The sequence below is a fragment of the Mauremys reevesii genome, linkage group 11, assembly GCF_016161935.1.
Source record: "Mauremys reevesii isolate NIE-2019 linkage group 11, ASM1616193v1, whole genome shotgun sequence".
NCBI classification, from domain to species: Eukaryota; Metazoa; Chordata; order Testudines; family Geoemydidae; genus Mauremys; species Mauremys reevesii.
This window is the reverse complement of record NC_052633.1, coordinates 38,925,481-38,944,117: the sequence shown is the minus strand read 5'-3', so window position 1 is coordinate 38,944,117 and position 18,637 is coordinate 38,925,481. Positions and strand designations below refer to the sequence as shown.

Below are 18,637 nucleotides of genomic sequence, written 5' to 3'. Positions count from 1 at the left end.
AGCATCTGTGAAAATCTTGGATATTGGGAATTTGAATGCTGAGTAAATACCCTCCACCAGTTATCAAAGAAACTTGATTGGGGAGCATACTTTTTTTAACTTTAGAAAATTGTGTATTTTTTAATGTTGTTAAAAGCTGAGTTATTGTGATAGGTATGCTTGTGGAAAGATTAAAAAGATCTTTTATATTCTAAAAGTAAACATTACTATAAATTGATTCAAATACCTCCTGCTTTACTGGATGCAGAATTGCATTTTTAAACTTTTAAAACATGATTCAAACTCCTGTGCAATGAGAACTGGTTTACAATAGTATGAGTGGCCTGCACAAATGCAGGTGGGGGCAGAACTGCATTAGATGTACACTTTAAAAAAACTGTTTGAGACTAGCCTTACAATTGTCCTAAACTCAATTTTGCTACAAGTATGTTTGAACCATATTTAATGAGAGTTTTACAGTCAGTGAAGAGAAGATCTAATTGTATTTGCCAATTTAACAACTTAATAGAAAAGGTGAAAATGCTGTGTCTTTAACAAAGACATCCTGGATCCCAAATTATTTATTTTGTATTCATAGCACAACCTCGATACTCTTACTAAAATCATGGTGCTAGACACTGTATGTATATATAGTACAGAGACAAGGTGGTTGAGGTAATACCTTTTGCTGGACCAACTTCTGTTGGTGAACAAGACACGCTGTTTCAAACTTACACGGAGCTCATCTTCAGGTCTGGGAAAGGTACTTCAGAGCGTCACAGCTAAATACAAGGTGGAACACATTGTTAAGCATAAGGAGTTAACATGTTTTTGCCAGAAGCTGGGAATGAGTGATAGGGAATGGATCACTTGATAGATACCTGTTCTGGTCATTCCCTCTGGGGCACCCGGCATTGGCCACTGTTGGAAGACAAGATACTGGGGGTATGTCTACACTATGAAATTAGGTTGATTTTATAGAAGTTGAGTTTTAGAAATCGATTTTATACAGTCGATTGCATATGTCCACACTAAGTGCATTAAGTTGGCGGAGTGCGTCCTCACTACCATGGCTAGCATCGACTTATGGTGCATTGTGGGTAGCTTTCCCGCAGTCTCCACTGCCCATTCTGGGTTAAGCTCCCAATGCGTGATGGGGCAAAAACATTGTCGCGGGTGGTTTTGGGTACGTCACCCCTCCCTCTGTGAAAGCAACGGCAGACAATCGTTTTGCGCCTTTTTTCCATGCAGACGCCTTACCATGGCAAGTGTGCAGCCCGCTCAGCTCAGCTCACCGACACCGCTGCTGTTGTCCTGGGTGCTGCTGGCAGCAGATGGTGCAGTAGGCCTGTTAACTGTTGTCATACACTGCTTCCGTTGCAACTCTGCTCTGCTGCTATTGTCTCAATAGCGAATTTCTCCATGTTGTCTGCCATGTGCTCCCGGGTACATGTGTTCTTCCTCAGGGAAATGTCGTCCTCCACCGCTTCCACTGCAACTCTGCTCTCCTGCAGACGCCATACCACGGCAAGCATGGAGCCTGCTTAGCTCACCACTGTTGCTGAGAGTATTGTAAACACCTCGCGCATTATCCTGCAGGATGTGCAGAACCTGCAAAAGCAGGTGAGGAGGAGACGACAGCACAATCACGATAGTGATGAGGACATGGATACAGACTTCTCTCAAAGCATGGGCCCTGGCAATTTGGACATCATGGTGGTAATGGGGCAGGTTCATGCCGTGGAATGCGGATTCTGGGCCCGGGAAACAAGCACAGACTAGTGGGACCGCACAGTGTTGTAGGTCTGGGACGATTCCCAGTGGCTGCAAAACTTTCGTATGCATAAGGGCACCTTTGAGCCCAGGGCCTGGCGCCCTCGTCCATCAATGTGCACTTGGCAGCCATATCAGCTTTTCACCCACCAGTGCAGGGGCACACGGTATACTCCCCTGCTATGACTGGCTGATTCCTTAAGGGATTGGATCATCTCTTCCCGTACATCAGGCCCTCAGTCGGACCTGAACCTGGTGCTGGCCCGCATCCCCCCCATTTGAGCTGCTAGCTACGTGCTCCTGGTCACACCTCTTGTGGAAGGTGGCCTTCCTGGTGGCAATCACGTTGGCTAGGTGGGTCTCGGAACTCAGGGCCTTGACCTCCGCGCCCTCGTACGCGGTGTTCCATAAGGATATGGTCCAGCTCCGCCCACATCCTTTGTTCCTCCTGAAGGTGGTCTCTGCCTACCACATGGGTCAGGACATTTTCCTGCCGGTCCTCTGCCCCAAGCCCCATGCGTCCAGTGAAGAGCACCACCTCCATACGCTGGATGTGCAACGGGCTCTGGCTTTCTGCCTGGAGCCGACAAAAACGTTCAGAAAGTCCTCGCAGCTGTTCATCTCCTCGGCCGAACGCATGAAGGGTTGGCCGATCTCCACTCAGCGGCTCTCCAACTCGATCACATCGTGCATCCGTTCCTGTTATGACCTGGTGGGAATCTCCCCACTGTCTATTGTGAAGGCGCACTCGACTAGGATGCAGGCCTCATCGGCTGCCTTTTTGGTCCATGTCCCCATCCAGGACACTTGTAGGGTTGCTACGTGGTTTTCAGTTCACACTTTCACCTTGCATTATGCGATTGTCTCCCAAACCAGGGAGGACGCCGAGTTCGGCAGGGCTGTGCTCCGTCCCGAGAATTTGTGAACTCCTACCCACCTCCAAGAGATATAGCTTGGAATCACCTACTGTGGAATACCCATGAGCAATCACTCGAAGAAGAAAAGACAGTTACCTTTTCTGTAACTTGTGTTCTTCAAGATGTGTTGCTCATGTCTATTCTATATCCCACCCTCCTTCCCCTCTGTTGGAGTTGTCTGGTAAGAAGGAACTGGGGTGGGGGGAGCGTGCAGCGCCCCTCATACCGTGCCATGGAGGTGTCGCTCCAGGGGTTTCTGGGGTACTCCCCTACTGTTACTGCTGGGGAAAAACTTCCAACACCGGTGCACGTGGTGAGCACTCACGCCTATTGTGGAATAGACATGAGCAACACATCCCAAAGAACACCAGTTACAGAAAAGGTAACTGTCTTCTCACTAGTTATCCAGTCACCATAGAGCATTTCAGGCTGGAAGAGATTTGAATTTCTAAATTAAAAAAAAAATAGGGGTAGAGAATTGATATAATTAAAATAATAATAAAACTAGGCCTTCGGTATGCACTATAAAGAAGGAAAAAACAAGACTATCTCCAATGCTTTTTTTTCCCCTTTACACTCTCCCCAACCCCTCTTTTTTTCCTCCTTACCACAGGCTTTTGCTTAATTTCTCTGAGGCAAGTGAGAATTAATGGTTTGACTTCAGGGCCTGCCTCTAGTGACACTATTACAGAATATTCCTGTAAACTCTAGTATGCTCACCACATACTTGTCTTAATTTAGATGAAGAAAATTTGAGGGTATCTTGCAGTGGTAGTATCCATAGATCAGATTCTCAAATGCAAGAAAAAAGTTTATTCTACTTTAAGCTACCATATATTGTGAAGTTACAGTGTGTAATACTAAAGATACAGCATATATGAAATGATTAGTTATGGTCACATCTAATAATAGTTATACAGCTGGAAAACAGACTGATTTCTACAGGATGCCCATATCTATATTTATCTTTACCAACCAGGCATGGAAACTTGCAAGCTCCAATTACTCTTCTGAAAACATATTATTCCTACTGTTAGCTAAGGTTAGCTGGGACAATAAAGCAGCTACAAACTATATTTTCCTCCAATTATGTCCCCTTATCAGTGCTTATATCAGGGATTGGCAACCTTTGGCCTGCGGCCCAGGAGGGTAAGCACCATGGCAGGCCAGGCTGGTTTGTTTACCTGCTGTGTCTGCAGGTTCGGCCGATCGTGGCTCCCACTGGCCGCAGTTCACCGCTCCAAGCAATGGGGGCTGCGGGAAGCTCATGGCGGCAAACCGTGGCCAATGGGAGCCACGATAGGCCCAACCTGCGAATGCAGCAGGTAAACAAACTGGCCCCCTGGCGGGCCGCAGGCCAAAGATTGCTGATCCCTGGCTCAGATTTTACATTATTAAAACTGAAAAAATAAAAATCTAATTTACTCTTCACTGTTTGTTGTTTGACTTTCTGATAGAGAGAGGTCCAACTTGTCCAGATTAGGATCTGAACTTCCTCAAAATTTAGGAGTGTTTGAATCTAAGGTTTAGGTATTTGCCCATTTTTATTACATCCATCACGCTCGACTGAATGATGAAACTAGATCACTGTTTCATTTTTTGATTCTCCTAACCTAGTACAATGATGTTTGTGTTTCCAGCATTCCAGGGCCATGTTAAAAAGAACAAACAACTGTTTTTACTAAAATTTAAACAAAAGTAAAATGGGCTTAAAGTAAGATGACTGTGCACCTTTAAAACGGAGATCAGCTTTCTGCGTTTTGGTAGTATATTCATTTCACTGTAGCTTTCACACTGAATTTCATTCGTTAGTCCTGAAGTCACTTATAACAGTCATTGGCAAAAATATCACAATATATGTACCAGAGGAGTTCTAATATACTATGTCACATATGTTGTGTAGCCCTGGAAAACGGTTTCATTCTAACAAAATTCCAAGTTTGTTTTGTGTACTTGCAAGGCTGAAAGAGGCAAAAAAGCGAGCAAGCAAGCAAATAAAAATTCTGATTTGTATTTGGTAAGGCTGAAGTCTGAAGTTTTTGTCTTTAAATGGTGGGATTGTGGAATTTCCACACATTCTGTGTAAAATCTGGCCACAGCTGAAGTAGAACCAGAAAGAAAGTAGTTTTATTGTTTTAGATCCAATCCAATACCAAAATCTTGCGGGAGGTGAGGGAGATCAGTTTTAGATGCAAGAATTACATTTTCTTCCCTCACCCCCTGAAATTCAAAAGATTTGGATTTGAGGTTGTGGTTTTTGACTGCCTTGAACCAAGAGCAAATGAAAACAAAAGCTCACAGTTTTCAACATGACGAGTGTTAACAGTCACAATTTTGCTGTCCCTACACAAATTAGGATACTCTTTTAAAAGCAACAAATGTTATTTTACATGATCTTTAACTTCAAAGGATGTTCATTTATATTAAAACTGTTTCTAGAATCCGTAGTGGCAGGTAATTTTAATAATTGTCAATTTGTCTAGTGAGGTACAAAAAAATTCAAATGAACACATTTTAATAGCATTTAGAAATTGTATTTAAAATATTTTAATGAAGGAGGGGAAGAGTAGATTCCATTGCTTATTTGCTTTTTCATGCCACTTTACTGGATGGTGAGATCTCGAGGCTTCAATTGTTTTTTGATGGTTGTTGCTATTGTAGGCTTTTGCAATTAAAATGAAGTGTTAGTGGCTAACTTGTTTTGTTAAATACATGAGAAAGTTACTGAATGTATACAAGGAGTTGTCTGTGTTGTGTACAGTCTCTGTTTTACAGTTGTGGCATCCTGTAGAAAGAGACTTTTCGGCTACAGTAGTGTTTTAATTTCATTTTTTAGCTTTTAGTTACACATGTCTGGCAGGATCCCTGACCACTGCTGTTACCTGGTGGCGCCTAGAATTCATCAAGCAGTCTACCTGGATCTAGGCCCCGATGGACTGTTGTAACTGATGAACGTGATCCCCTCTGTTAAGGAATCCAAGACCTATAGTACCAGAATTCCCAAAGAAGTTGAAAGAAAACTGTGTTCAAGCTTTGGCTCTTGCTTTTATTTTATTATTTGCTGGTGTTACATGGTATCATGTTAAACCCATGGGCTAATGTACATCACCACTAGTGAAACCTCTTTTGGGTTTTTGGTAATTAAGGAAAAAGGATTCTTTTAAAATAGAATAAATATAAAAACAGTCAACAGTTTATTCAGTGAAAGAAGTTCCTTTGACATCTCTTGATTACTGCTTACCAAAAATGTGACAAATTATTAAATAAAATAATAAATGTTACTTGTAGCTCTGGTGTTATCCTACTGATCTTTGACAATATTACTGCCATTGTTTATACTAACAGAATTTAACTGGTAGACACAACTACATTAATTTTGTTCTTACATGTTTTATTTCTCTAGTCTGATTCATATTCTCTTTATAATAGTATGCTATTTAGACATGATACATATATATTATTATTAGCTGCATAATATTATCTTGGTGGATCTTTCATTAGAAAATATTTTAAAATTTGTTATGATTGCAGGGTGAGTGTTAGCATTCAATGTAATTAAACTTAATTGCATTTCCTGTTTGGTTTATTTTTAGTTTGCTTCTACATGCCTTTATTTTCACCTGGGGCTGCAAGTTTGTTATGCGTATATAAGGAAAATATGGATTTGGTATGGCAGAGGCAGAAGCCATAAGATTTTGTTTAAAAATAAGCCATAATTATAACTTCAGGCCATACTACTTTAAAACACAATGAAAACCACTTTCGTTTTAGAGGATATTTTGTAACTGTTTGCATACTTAACAGCTGCCTCTTCATGTTGTTTAAGACTGTCTCCTTGCTGTTTTTTCTTATTTTTTTATTTGTCTTTTTTTAAAGTTTTAGAGGGCCAATTTTTTCCCTGTATCAGCTGTTCTGTCAGGTGAGCCAGGCATCCATTCAGAGAAATTCATTACTTTTTCTGCCTGTGACACTTCCTGGGGATGCCCAGAAGTGTGAGCAGGGATCCTAGTTTTCCATGATTAAACCCCCCAAAATTCTCTGATAGAAAAACATACACATCTGTGTTTTCCCATGATTAAAATGAAACGCTGAACTTTAGTTTCCCTCGACTGGGGCTCGGACTATCATGTATTTGCGTCATGAACAGAACATCCGAGCCAAGCCTGGCTATAATATGCTGGAAGGATTTGGGGTGAGCTTCAGTTAGCACAGAGAGCCGGAGAATGAGGCTCGGATAAACGGGGTTCTAGCGTATATGGTATAATTTTTCACAAAATGTAAAAACTAAAGATTCTTTGTAAAAATGAAAATTCTACATTTTTCTGTGGCAAACAGATTTCTAGAATCCCTGGTTGTGAGGCATCTTGCTACTACTTGCCCTTAGTGTGAGGACACCTTGTCTGTGCCCTCTGGGATCAGCTCCCTGACTCCACCAGCTACTGTCAACACTAGCACTCACAGGTCCCTCTCTTTCTTCTTGCAGGCTACTGATAGGCACTCTCCAACCCCTGAGTCCTCCGAAAATAACCCATTGTTGTTAATGTAGCCTCACACTCTACATGGCTGCACAAATAGAGAGAGTGGAGACAGCCTGGCAGACAGAGATGCACACCGTGTGTGTGTGATGCGCATTGCCCCTTTAAGTACGCTGACCCTGCTCTAAGTACATTGCCTTTTTAAGTAGATCAGCAAGTTGAAACAGCAGCTGCTGCCCGCAAGCTCCCTCCGTCCTGAGCCCTGTCATGTCCTGTCTCCCCCGCTCTATGGAGATGGGGTAAGTGGCGGGAGAGGGGACACCCTGACGTTAGCCCCCTTCTTCGTGTCCCCCCGCACAGCAAGCAGGAGGCTCCCAGGAGTAGCTTCAAGGCAGGGCAGGAGCAGCACATGGCAGTGTAGGGAGGGACAGTTGAACTACCGGCTATTGATAGCCTGCTGGGCGGCTGCCGCACAGGGACCTTAGGGGAGCGGGGACCTGATGGGGGGCTGCTGGTCCACCCTAGTTCCAAACCCCCACCAGCTAGCTCCATAGGCTGCTCTTTCTGCAAGCAGTGGACAAAGCAGGCAGCTGCCAAACAGTGTTATAAGGGAGCATTGCACAACTTTAAACGAGCATGTTCTCTAATTGATCAGCAATGTAACAACGAAACAATGTTAACAGGGACGACTTTAAGTGAGGAGTTACTTATACTGTTCCCAAAGGAATAGTACACGGTCACCACAGCTTACTGGTTAGACCACATCTTGGCTTAACCTTAGATTTGTTTAGCGTGAAAACAAATGTAAGTCTATTTAACAAAGAAAGTAGATTGAAATGGTAGCAAGCAGAAATATTTGAAACGAAGACTTGCATATAAAATAAAATCATAACATACATATTGGAGCCCAAACTTAACCACAGTAATAGGACATTATTATGTTATAAAAGCAAAAGCTCACCCCAGCGTATTATAGCCAGGCTTGGCTGGGATGTTCTGTTCATGAAGCAAGCCCACTGTCTGCTTACTTCCTAGGTAAAAGATACCCCAAATTTGCAACTCCAAATATATCAAAACAGTCCTTTGAGCTTTATCAATAAACCGGACACCCTCCTGCTGTGTGTTCCTTCTTGTAGATTTTTATCATCTCTTGTTAATTTCAGAATCTTGATTAGCTGGTGGATTAATATGCAGATAGGCATCCATTGCAAAGTATACAATACTCAGTTTGCATATAGCCCACAGATAGATATGTAGACCCTGCCTGCCTGAAAGGAACATGTATGTCTCCTGTGACCTGCTTCAGCTCACAGACCTCAATAACACAATTTGCAACATAGGTACATAACTCCTTAAATACTATCTTTGCATACGTTTTGGAATGGTTATGATGACCAGGGTGTTACTGGCTCTCAGTTAGAGACCTCACGTGGCATCCTTCAGTGAATTATTATGCATATAACTGATCCAGGATCCCTGTGAAACTGTGTGTGCTCCTTGAGCCCTCTGCCAGATGAAATCAAGAGGTTCCTAGTTTGCACCGCCAAACAAGTTTTAATCCCCTTACTCCCTTATCTTTTCTCATACATATTCATTATACTAACTGTTTATCCCATTGTGCATTTGTACATATAATAATTAAGTAGGAGCTTTTCTGATAGCCTGAGAAATATTGAAATAAGTGTTCATTATAGCAACCACCATAACATTTGACAGGCTAAAGCTGATCTGTGATGGGAAAAAATTGGGCTTGTGCCCATTTTTCCTTCTTTGATATATTTATTTACGAAAAAGCTTTTTTAAAAAATGGGTTTGTTTACTCTGGAAGACTCTACAGTGACTGGAGCGCTTGTGAAGTTATGGTATCACATGAAGCAAGAGGCTGAAATTTGGGCTGTTGGGAGGGGAAAGAATTGTCAGATTGCTTAAAACTTTTATTTTTACATATTTAACTCCAATGTCTAACAAACATTTTGGGGAATATTTTAACAACCGCCTCCCCACCCCTTCAAGTAGACCAGTCTTGATGTCCTTAATATTTCTGAGGTTAAAAAACAGGATAACCACAAAGAGACCATAATGCCATTAACAAGAAATCCATTGCAGGTGAACAATAATGGGGAGTTGTTGTGGCTGCTAGATAAAGGTAGAGCCATGCTCATCACAGAACTGCGGATAACTACGGCGGTCTGAGACATTAAGTGGAAGTTACTTTATTATTTGTAGGATGGTAGTACCTAGAGGCCTTATCTTAGATTGGGGCCCCTAGCATTAAACCCTATAAGAACATATAATCCCTGCCTTGAAGAGTTTATATTCTATATAAACAAGGCGGACAAAGCATGGGAGGGAAAATATAGGCACAGAAAGATGAATTGACTATGACCACTGTCACACAGTAGATCAGGGCAGAGTTTGAAATAAAAATCAGCTCTCCCAAGTCCTTTTCCAGTGCTGTGTCTATTGGACCACCCTACTTCTTTTCAGACATGATAGATCTTGTTATCCTGCCCAGCATCCCCTTCTCCTTTCAGGTTCTCCTTTCCGCTGCTGTACATCTGTGAAAGGTGTGATCTGAGCATAGGACTAGGAGCTGAAAATCCTTGGATTCTGATCCCAGCTCTGATAGTATGTGGCAATGGACAAATCACTTAATCTCTTTGTCTGTTTCTCCACTTACAGAATGGAGATGTTTACCTATCTCACCAGCCTGCTGTGAAGGTTAATGATTTGTTTGTAAAGTACTTGAAGATGAAAAGCGCTGTAAAAATGCTAACTAGTAGTATTATGTGTGAGCTCTTCATAAGTGCATAATGGCTGTTTGCCTGCACAATATTTAAAGCAATTTGTAACACCCCAAGTATGAAAGGCACTACATGAAATCAAAGTCTAGTTTTCTGTTGTCATTTACAAACGTTCTCTCATATTTTGTGTCCAGGAGTTTTTAACATGGAAATTAGTCCATACCTCCCTTCTCTGCTGTCTATAGCAAAAATCTGAACTTCCTAATGGTTTTTAAAATTGAACAATAGGAACTCTTTTTCAGAACTGTAGAAGTTAGATCTATTTTCATTCAGTTCCCTTCTCTCTCCCTCACTGCACACTCTTGTTTCTTCCTTTCTAACATCTCTCAAATGTTTCATCTCCTTCCTTTCTGCCAAAAGCCTTGTCCACCTCTTGCCATGACTATTGTAATCTTTCCCACCCCAAAGGCCAGCTCACCTTCTATCCGTCTGAAAGGCTGCTACTAAAATCCTCTTCCTCTCTTGTCACTTGCATCATGTCTGTTCACTGGCTCTCTCCTCACCTTCCATGTTTATCATTATGGCAGTGCCTAAAGGCCAACCAAGAAGACTATGAGGGAGAGGGAGGATTGGGGGAAGCAGCCAATCCACAGAGGGCAGAGAAAGTCAGAGAAGTTTCTACAGTTTTGACTGGAATGTCCAAATGTGAAAAAAAGTCCCTGCTTTGGCTGCTTGTTGCTACTGGCTGGAGTCTGTCTGGCTCCTCTCTGCACCTTTCCCCCAAGGCTGTTGTGTGCAGGAGAAGCACCACCTGGATCCTAATGCCCCTAGAACATATGTGGGAAGTCTCCCCTGCACAGTTCTGAGTCCAGCAGGTGTAGCATGACTGATTACTGTCTTCTTGTCACTTTCCGCATTATCTCACCCCCACCACCTCATGTTGTTTGCTCCACCCAAGACTCCTTTCTATCCTCCATCCACTCTTGGTTTTGTGTCATCTTCCATGAATGCATCCTGTCCTTGGAACCGTCTTCCTTTTCTAGTGCACCATATGACCACATTCAGTTCATTAGGATCCCTCCTTGAGACGCAGTTCTTTTGGATATCCTGCTGACAGTAATCCACCCAGGAAGAAAACAACACAACAAAACTCAAACCAAAAGAAACGCCACACCACTTTTGAGTCTGGACCTTCTGGTCCTTGACCACCTTTATGTATTTGCACTGTATCGTCTGTCCAATTTAAATTGTAAATGCCTCAGCTTAGGGGCCTCATCTCGCAAACGCTTATTTTTGTAAGTATGGGTTTTCAGAATCAGGATGTAAGTAATAAAAAAAAAAACCAAAAAAAAAAAAACCCACATGCTCCAATCTTGTAAAGACATGTTTACAATTATTCATGTGAGAAGTACCACTGACTTCTCTAATACTACTTGTGAGCAAAGTTGTGCACTTGTGTAAGTTCTTTCAGGACTGGAGGTGGGTGGAATAGAAGGCAGTAAGTATCTCTACCAAGCAGAGTTAAGGTTCTTTGGATTTTTGCACTAACAAAAAATTCCAGTCTGTGGCTGTGTTACTAAATAGTGTATTAAGCAGTGTCAAAATTGTTTGTTTAAACTTAGTTATTTCCAGTTTTTAATGTGTTTTAAATGAACTACATACAAGAGTAACCATCTTTGGAGTAACACTTACTGTTACTTAGTGAAGTTTTATTGTTTCATTTCATTTTTGGAAAGTTGAGAGACCAAGAATATTAGCATTCTCTAGGCTATGCTTTGTAACTCTCCATTCAGTTTGTTTTATGCTCTTTAAGTAAGTGCAAGGACATGATGAATCCTACACAGATAATTGCATTGGTGTTTAATGTATGACTTTATTGAACTGATTTTTTCAATTTAAATAAATGACTTAAGTAATATTGCTGTTGCATCTAATATCACCATTAAAAACTGACAGATGTTTGGGTTTCAAGGTCTGGGGGCATAACTTTCTTAAAGCCTGTACAAAAGGACAACTTTATTAAAGCCTAAAAGAAAGTTTCTCAAACACTTCTTAGTCTTGCTGTCACAGTTAAGATCACTGCAAAGTAAAGAACCAATCACTATAAGCTACTAACTCAAGTAGCATGAGTTGTGGTCCTCTTCTACAGCCCTTGTGTCAAGGTTCTCTGATAGGACAACCCTTGTACTTGTGCCTGCTCCCATGCTCGATTTCCCACATCTGTACATACCACAAGGTCTCCCATTCCAAAAACAATACTAAAGTTTGGAGATGGGGCTAGGACAACACGTCTCCCTCCACACTGTCAGCAAAACACAGCTGTGATTCCCAGCTATTCCTGGTGGGTAATCAAAAACTTTTCACCAACCACAGATATTCATAAAAGTTATAGTCAGTCCCTGTGTCTTATAAATGCAGACCATTCTCTAAAAAGATCTGGCCAACTATAGCTCATCTGATGTTGTTTAATAACACAACCCTTGCTCCTGAAACAAAAAGGTGTGTAATATTTTATATATTGGACTTGCATATGATCTTAACAATGTGGGAAGATCTGACATTCCAGGGTGCAATCCAGATGAGTATGGGGCTGTGGCACCCCTGCCCTGGAACCTTGGATGCCTTACAATGCTTCGACTTTGTGGCTCCCAACCTGAGCGCCTCACAGATGGCAAGCAGGTCACTCCCGGAGAGTCTGTGTATAGCCACAGTCCTGGTTTTGCAGTTCTGACTCCAGCATCCTGTCAGCAAACACCAGCCAGCCTCTGGCTTCCAGCAGCCTTGGTTACCATATGCAGGGTGACCCCCAACTCACCTCCAATCCTAGGTTTTCCCCCCAAAATGTGTATTATGTACTGGGCTGTCCAGCCCTCTCCTGAACAGTTCAGGTAACAAGTACATACAACTTGCCACCTGTAGTGAGGCGGAGTGTACTCCCATGGACCTGGAGTGGGAGGAACCCCTCACTGAGCCCTGGTGGGTGGAGCCAGGCCAGTCAGGACAGGGCAATGAGTCTATAGCTCTGGCCTGTGTTCAGGACTGAGCAGCAAACACAGTTAAGGCGCCCAGGCCCTTAGTCAGGGCAGGCAACAAAGGTCTATGGGTCAGGCCTGTATTCAGGGCCGAGCAGCACCGGATTCGGCGAATGGGCAACAAGAACTGGTTTCTTGGCCTAGAGAGGGGAAGACTGCCACCCCAAGGTTGGGATGAAAGGGGGGCACAGGCCCACCTACGCCACTGCGCCCCAGTCCAGGGCCCTAACAGTGGCAGCAAGATTTGCCACTGGGTCAGAGGGGATCCTGACCGCAACACGCTGACCTAAGCTCAGGCAGTGCGGCAGCCAGACTAGGGTCTGCTGCCCCTGGGCCAATTCCTAACTCCCCCTCAGATTGTATCTGGGTCTGTAGAGGGTTGTCCAGATCATCAGGGTAGAAGGCCTTTGGTAGTCTTGGCAAGTCCTCTGTGATTTTTGTCTTGCAGCTATAAAAGCCTGTATGGTTTGGACCATGGCTACTAATGAACTACTGCGGTGCTTTCATTAACCATCTCTAGTTTTGCAGTACGTTGACCTGCATGTGGTGGTGTATTATCCAGCTTCCTTTCTTGGACTGCACCACCCTAGAGATGCTAAAGGTCGTTCTACACCAGCTATAGCCAGTTCTCTGATAACTCCACTTCACATGCAGCATTGTTGCCCCAGTGCAGGTGTTTTGCCATTGTCTTTCCACAACCACCAGGAGTGTACTATAAGCAAACCATTTTATTATGATAAACAATAGAAATTAGGGGAGCTTAGTAAGTGTGGAATATATTCCTGCTCAAATTAATGAGGCATTACTACAATGAAGAGAGTCCAGGATCCAGAAAGATATGCAGGTACAGCGTGAAACCTCCATCAGCACTGACCTGGTAGTTTATTTTTAGGGTAAATAATATGCCAAAACAGTAGTCATCCAAATAGCGGCCTTGGGTTTAGTCATGACCATCAACTTCTTGGAGTTCTTCCTGTTGTTGGTAGCATTAAAATAAAAAGAGGCTCCAACCTAACTGAAGTGCATGTGATCAACTCCCACTGCAGGAGTTACCCTGGCATACCGGCCAACAAAGTTAATGTGTCTAGTATAAACATGAAAATTTATGGCTGATTCATAAAATTAATTAATATTAATTTGCAATGTGTGTTTCTGGGTTTAACAGCAGGACTGATAGTACTTTTCAGGTTAACAAGATTCAAGTGTTGATGCCAGTGTGGTCTTGAGCTCTTCCTCCACACTGGTGGAGAGGTTGTCCCAGATTAGAAGAAGGTGAAAGTGAAAGTGTGATGCCATGTGATGTTCAATGAGATTATGAACACCTTTGGGACAGCAGACACTGAGCAGAGCATGGTGGATTTCTCTCTCTGAAAAACTGGACCTGGACATGGACATGGTGAGTAGACCAGTCCAGGAGAGTGAGCATGGCGTGCAGCAGGAGATGCTGGGGATTCTGCAAGGATTCTGTTGAGGTGTCTAGTAGACCTTCAGGAGAAACACCTGAGGCTAGACTCCCTCTGCAGCCTCTGCAGAATGGCATTCCTGCATCTCTGTATTCCCCTGCCCCCTCTCCCAAATGTTCCAGGAGACAAGGAGGGAAAATGCTATAGCCCTTCTACTCAACACTGGGGGAGGGTCTTAAGAGTAAAAGCCGCACATATGATGATGTTGGACAGGCAAGGCCACTGTGCTTTTAAAGACAACATTGATGTGTTTTTCCCCTTCCAATTTTATTCCGTCTCTCTGTCCAAGATTAAATTATTTTTCTGATCTTTCAGTTTCAATATGTTTGTGCAATAAAAGTGCAGGTCCTGGGAATGAAATAATCTTTATTACTTCACACAAGGAGAGGATGGGGGGAGGGAGGAAGGGGAGATACAGGGAAAGTGAGGCAACAGAAGGGATTTGCTGGAGACAGAAATCCAGGAGGGACAGCAAGGTTCATAGTATGGGAAGGCACAACTCAAGAAGCAGTGCACAGTACTGTGGTCATTACTAAATCAGGTTTTTAAAGCCTCCCTGGGATGCACTGCTCCATGCTGAACTCTTCTTATTGCACTGCTATCTGGCTGCTCAAAATTAGCAGACAGCCTATCCGCCTCCGCATCCCACTGCTGTGGAAACTTCTCACCCGTGGCCTCACAGATATTATGGAGCACACAGCAGGCAGCTATAACCATGCAGGGTATTGCTTTCACTGAGGTCTAACCTAGTAAGCAAACTGCGCCAGCAACCCTTTAAATGGCCAAAGGCATGTTCAGTCACCATTCTGCACTTGCTCAGCCTATTGTTGAACTGTTCCTTGCTGCTGTCTAGGCTGCTGGTGTGTGGCTTCATGAGTCATGGGAGCAAGAGATAGGGTGGGGAGGATGTTGGAATTTCAACATCACCAGTGGTATTTTGCATTCCAGAAAGTAAGTCCCCACTTGCAGCTTTTTTAACAGACCTGTGGTCTTAAAGATGCGGGCATCATGCACCTCCCCTGTCCATCCCACGTTGATGTCAATAAAACACCCCCTGTGATCCACCAGCGCTTGCAGCACCAATGAAAAATATCCCTTGCTGTTTATGTTACTCTTTGGCAAGGTGGTCTGGTGCCAAGATGTGTGCTATCTATCACCCCACTGCAGTTAGGGAACCCTATTATGGCAAAACCATCCAGTATGCCCTGCACATTGCCAAGAGTCACTACCCTTCTTAGCAAAAGGTGATTAATGACTCTGCATACTTGTATCATAACAGCCCCCACAGTGGATTTACCAACTCCAAATTGTTTTCTCACTGACTGGTAGCAGTCTAGCGTTGCAAGCTTCCACACTGCGATCGCCAGTCGCTTCTCCACTGTCCAAGCAGATCTCATTTTAGTGTCGCTGTGCTGCAGGGCTGGGGAGAGCTCCACGCACAGTTCCTGGAAAGTGGTCTTGTGCATATGAAAGTTCTGCAAGCACTGATCAGAATTGCATAGCTGCATAATGATGCAATTCCACCAGTGAGTGCTTGTTTCTTGGGACCAGACACAATGCTCAATCATGTTCGGCTGCTCTGGGACTGCCAGCAGCAACTGGGAATTGTTTCATTCTGTGGCTTCCAGCAGGGCTGCTTGAAGGACAATGTCATATTCTGCATGGCTGTTCCTCTCCCAGCTCTGGAAATACTGCAGGATAAAGCGTGTGGTGTTTGTAATGCTCAGAACTAGAGTGGGCTCCGTGCTTCTCAGGATATGGCGTACACATGTGTCATAGGTCTCACCCCCACTTAGAGCTGTTGTGTTCCAATATGGGGACCTGCATGGACTCCCCTAAACTAAAATCTTAGTTTAGATCTGGTAAAAGCTGCCACCACCCAATAATGTGCGTATATTGGGACACAGTCCTTCCCCAAAATCCTTGGGGATCCCAAGAGCCCCAAATCCATGGAGTTCTTACACCCAGGAGAAATAAACCATTCCCCCTTGCTTCCTCCCCCCTCCCTTTTCCTAGGAGAGATACCGGGATCCAACTACAGAGGGATGTCTTCCTCCTCCCTCCTCCCCTTTCCCTGAGAATTCACCCAAGGAAAGATCAACCAAGTCCTTAACAGAAAAGATTTATTAAAGAATAATAATAAAAAAAAAACTATCTCTGTAATACCAAGATGGAACAATACACAGGGTCTAAACTTATTAATCTCTGGAGAGAATCCCCCCTCCTTTCTTTCTCAGCAAAAGCAATAACAGTACAGAATTAAAGAAATTCTGTAGCAAAACACAGAATTGCAAATACAGAAATAAAAGTATAAGAATACTAGTTCCTTGCTAATACTCACTAGCTTGAATAGAAGAATTGATTGCAGAAACCTGGGAGGACTTGATTAAGATGTCTGGACTCCCTTAACTCCCAAGAGAGACTCTCTAACACAAAGAACAGAAAAAAAAAAAAACCTTCCTTCCACAGAGATTTGAAAATCTCTTGTCCCTGATTGGTCCTCTGGTCAGGTGTTCACAGGTACTGCTTGTTAACCCTTTACAGGTGGGAAAAAACCTTAACCCTTAACTAACTGTTTATGACAACATGGCTATACCAGCCCTTTGAAAAAAGGCATGAAATATTATGGGTTGCAGTTAATATCAGGGGAGGAAGGGCGAAAACTGCGTCATGGGTTGTTGAAGCCATGTTTCCAGTCCCCCCGAGAGAATGTTTTAGTACCAAAAGGCATTCCAAGCCCTTCCCAAAACCCTGTGTGGCAAGTTGTGCTGTGCGATAGCTATCCATGGTGCACTGCTCTCTGCAGTGCTTCATTTGTAATGAAAGAGGTGCTGGGGCTCAGGCAGTTTTTTTACATTCATAACTGATGCAAAAGCCCCTTCGTTTTCAGTTTAAACCAATTTTTACCAAAAAAAAATTCCCAGGTTTTACAACAAGTATTATTCATTTTTTTCTGATTTTCACCCTACTTTTGTATTATTCAAATATATAAAAATAACTTCTTTTATTAGGAAAATACAATGAATTGCATGAGATAGATGTATTATGCTAATACATTAGTCTATGTGTATGTGCCTATTGAAGTAAAGCTATGTATTAGTCTAGAAGATACATGCAATAAACAAACAGGCATGCATGCAAGCTCTGAAGTGCATGCGCATCTGAACGTACTGATAAATCTCATACCCACCACATATATATTTCAAGCAGACATGCCAAACCCACAAAAAAAATCACAGAAATTGGGCTTGTTTTTGGCTTAATTGGCTTGGGAGTTGCTTGTTGGCCAGTTTTTGGCTTGTTGCTTGTTGCTTCTTTTTTTTTATCAGCTCCTGGCAAGGGGGCGAGAGGTGCCCACCACACTCCCAGACTGCATGCCAGGGGGGATCTAATCACACAGTGCTGGGGTTCTTAGGGATTGGCTTGTTTTGAAATAGGATTAGCTTGGTTTTTGGCTTATTGTGAAAGTCAAGGTGCTTATTTACCATATGAAAGTTGGCAACTGTGATTTCAAGCTGTTAGCAGGTAATGGTTTAAAGATTTGACACAGTAAAGTGGGAAGAAAAGGAAAATCTGTATCAGAATACGTTTCAGAATCTACAGAAGTTTTTGAAAGTTTTGAAAAAACAAAAACTAGGAGAAAAGGATGAAGTTGAGTGTATGTGCTGCAAATGGTGTGCCCCAGTTATTAAATGTAAATATTTATAGGCTAATAGTTCTAAGTCTAAAACAGTACACTGTTTATTTAAATGAGAAGTTTTATTTGGGGATTAGAGATATATTGTTTTCTTAAATTTAGAGGTGGCACTGTGCTTTGAGTTCTGTAGCAAGACACATTGATGAACGGAATGCATAGTATTAATCTACAGAATACTTTTTTCCCCCGTCTTTCTGTCCACCAAAATAAACCCCAATATTTACCTAGAAAAGTTAATAATAGTTTTTTTCACTGATTTTCACCTGTTTTTGTTGTTGTGGTAATAAATACTGATGAATTCCTGGGAAAAATTAAATAAAAACTCACAACAAAGGGCCTTACTGATGCAGCAAGTCTGGAGGTGCCAGAGCTCAGCCCTGGTAAGCCCTGGCAACAATTAAGCACTGGCTCTCTGCATCGATGTAACTGCTGCTAGTGAGGACACATTCCACCGACACAAGAAGTGTGGTGTGGAGACACTACCGAACTAATTACTGCGTCCGCTGGATGTCCACTTAATTGAAGTCGACTTCAGTTTGTCGTGTAGATGTGCCCTT

At 42.8% G+C, this 18,637-nt stretch overlaps 1 protein-coding gene across 5 annotated transcripts in view; it reads left to right on the top strand.

The window, feature by feature from the left end:
- The window catches only part of METAP1D (methionyl aminopeptidase type 1D, mitochondrial), a 60,161-nt gene that overhangs the window by 4,009 nt on the left and 37,515 nt on the right, over positions 1–18,637 (top strand). The window contains exon 1 of one of the 5 annotated variants that reach the window (XM_039495497.1): positions 14,239–14,316. The exons of the other annotated variants lie outside the window; for them this stretch is intronic. The gene's annotated coding sequence lies outside the window, so the exon portion shown is untranslated. Of the gene's footprint in view, positions 1–14,238; positions 14,317–18,637 lie in introns of those variants that run through there. 5 annotated transcript variants of the gene reach the window in all.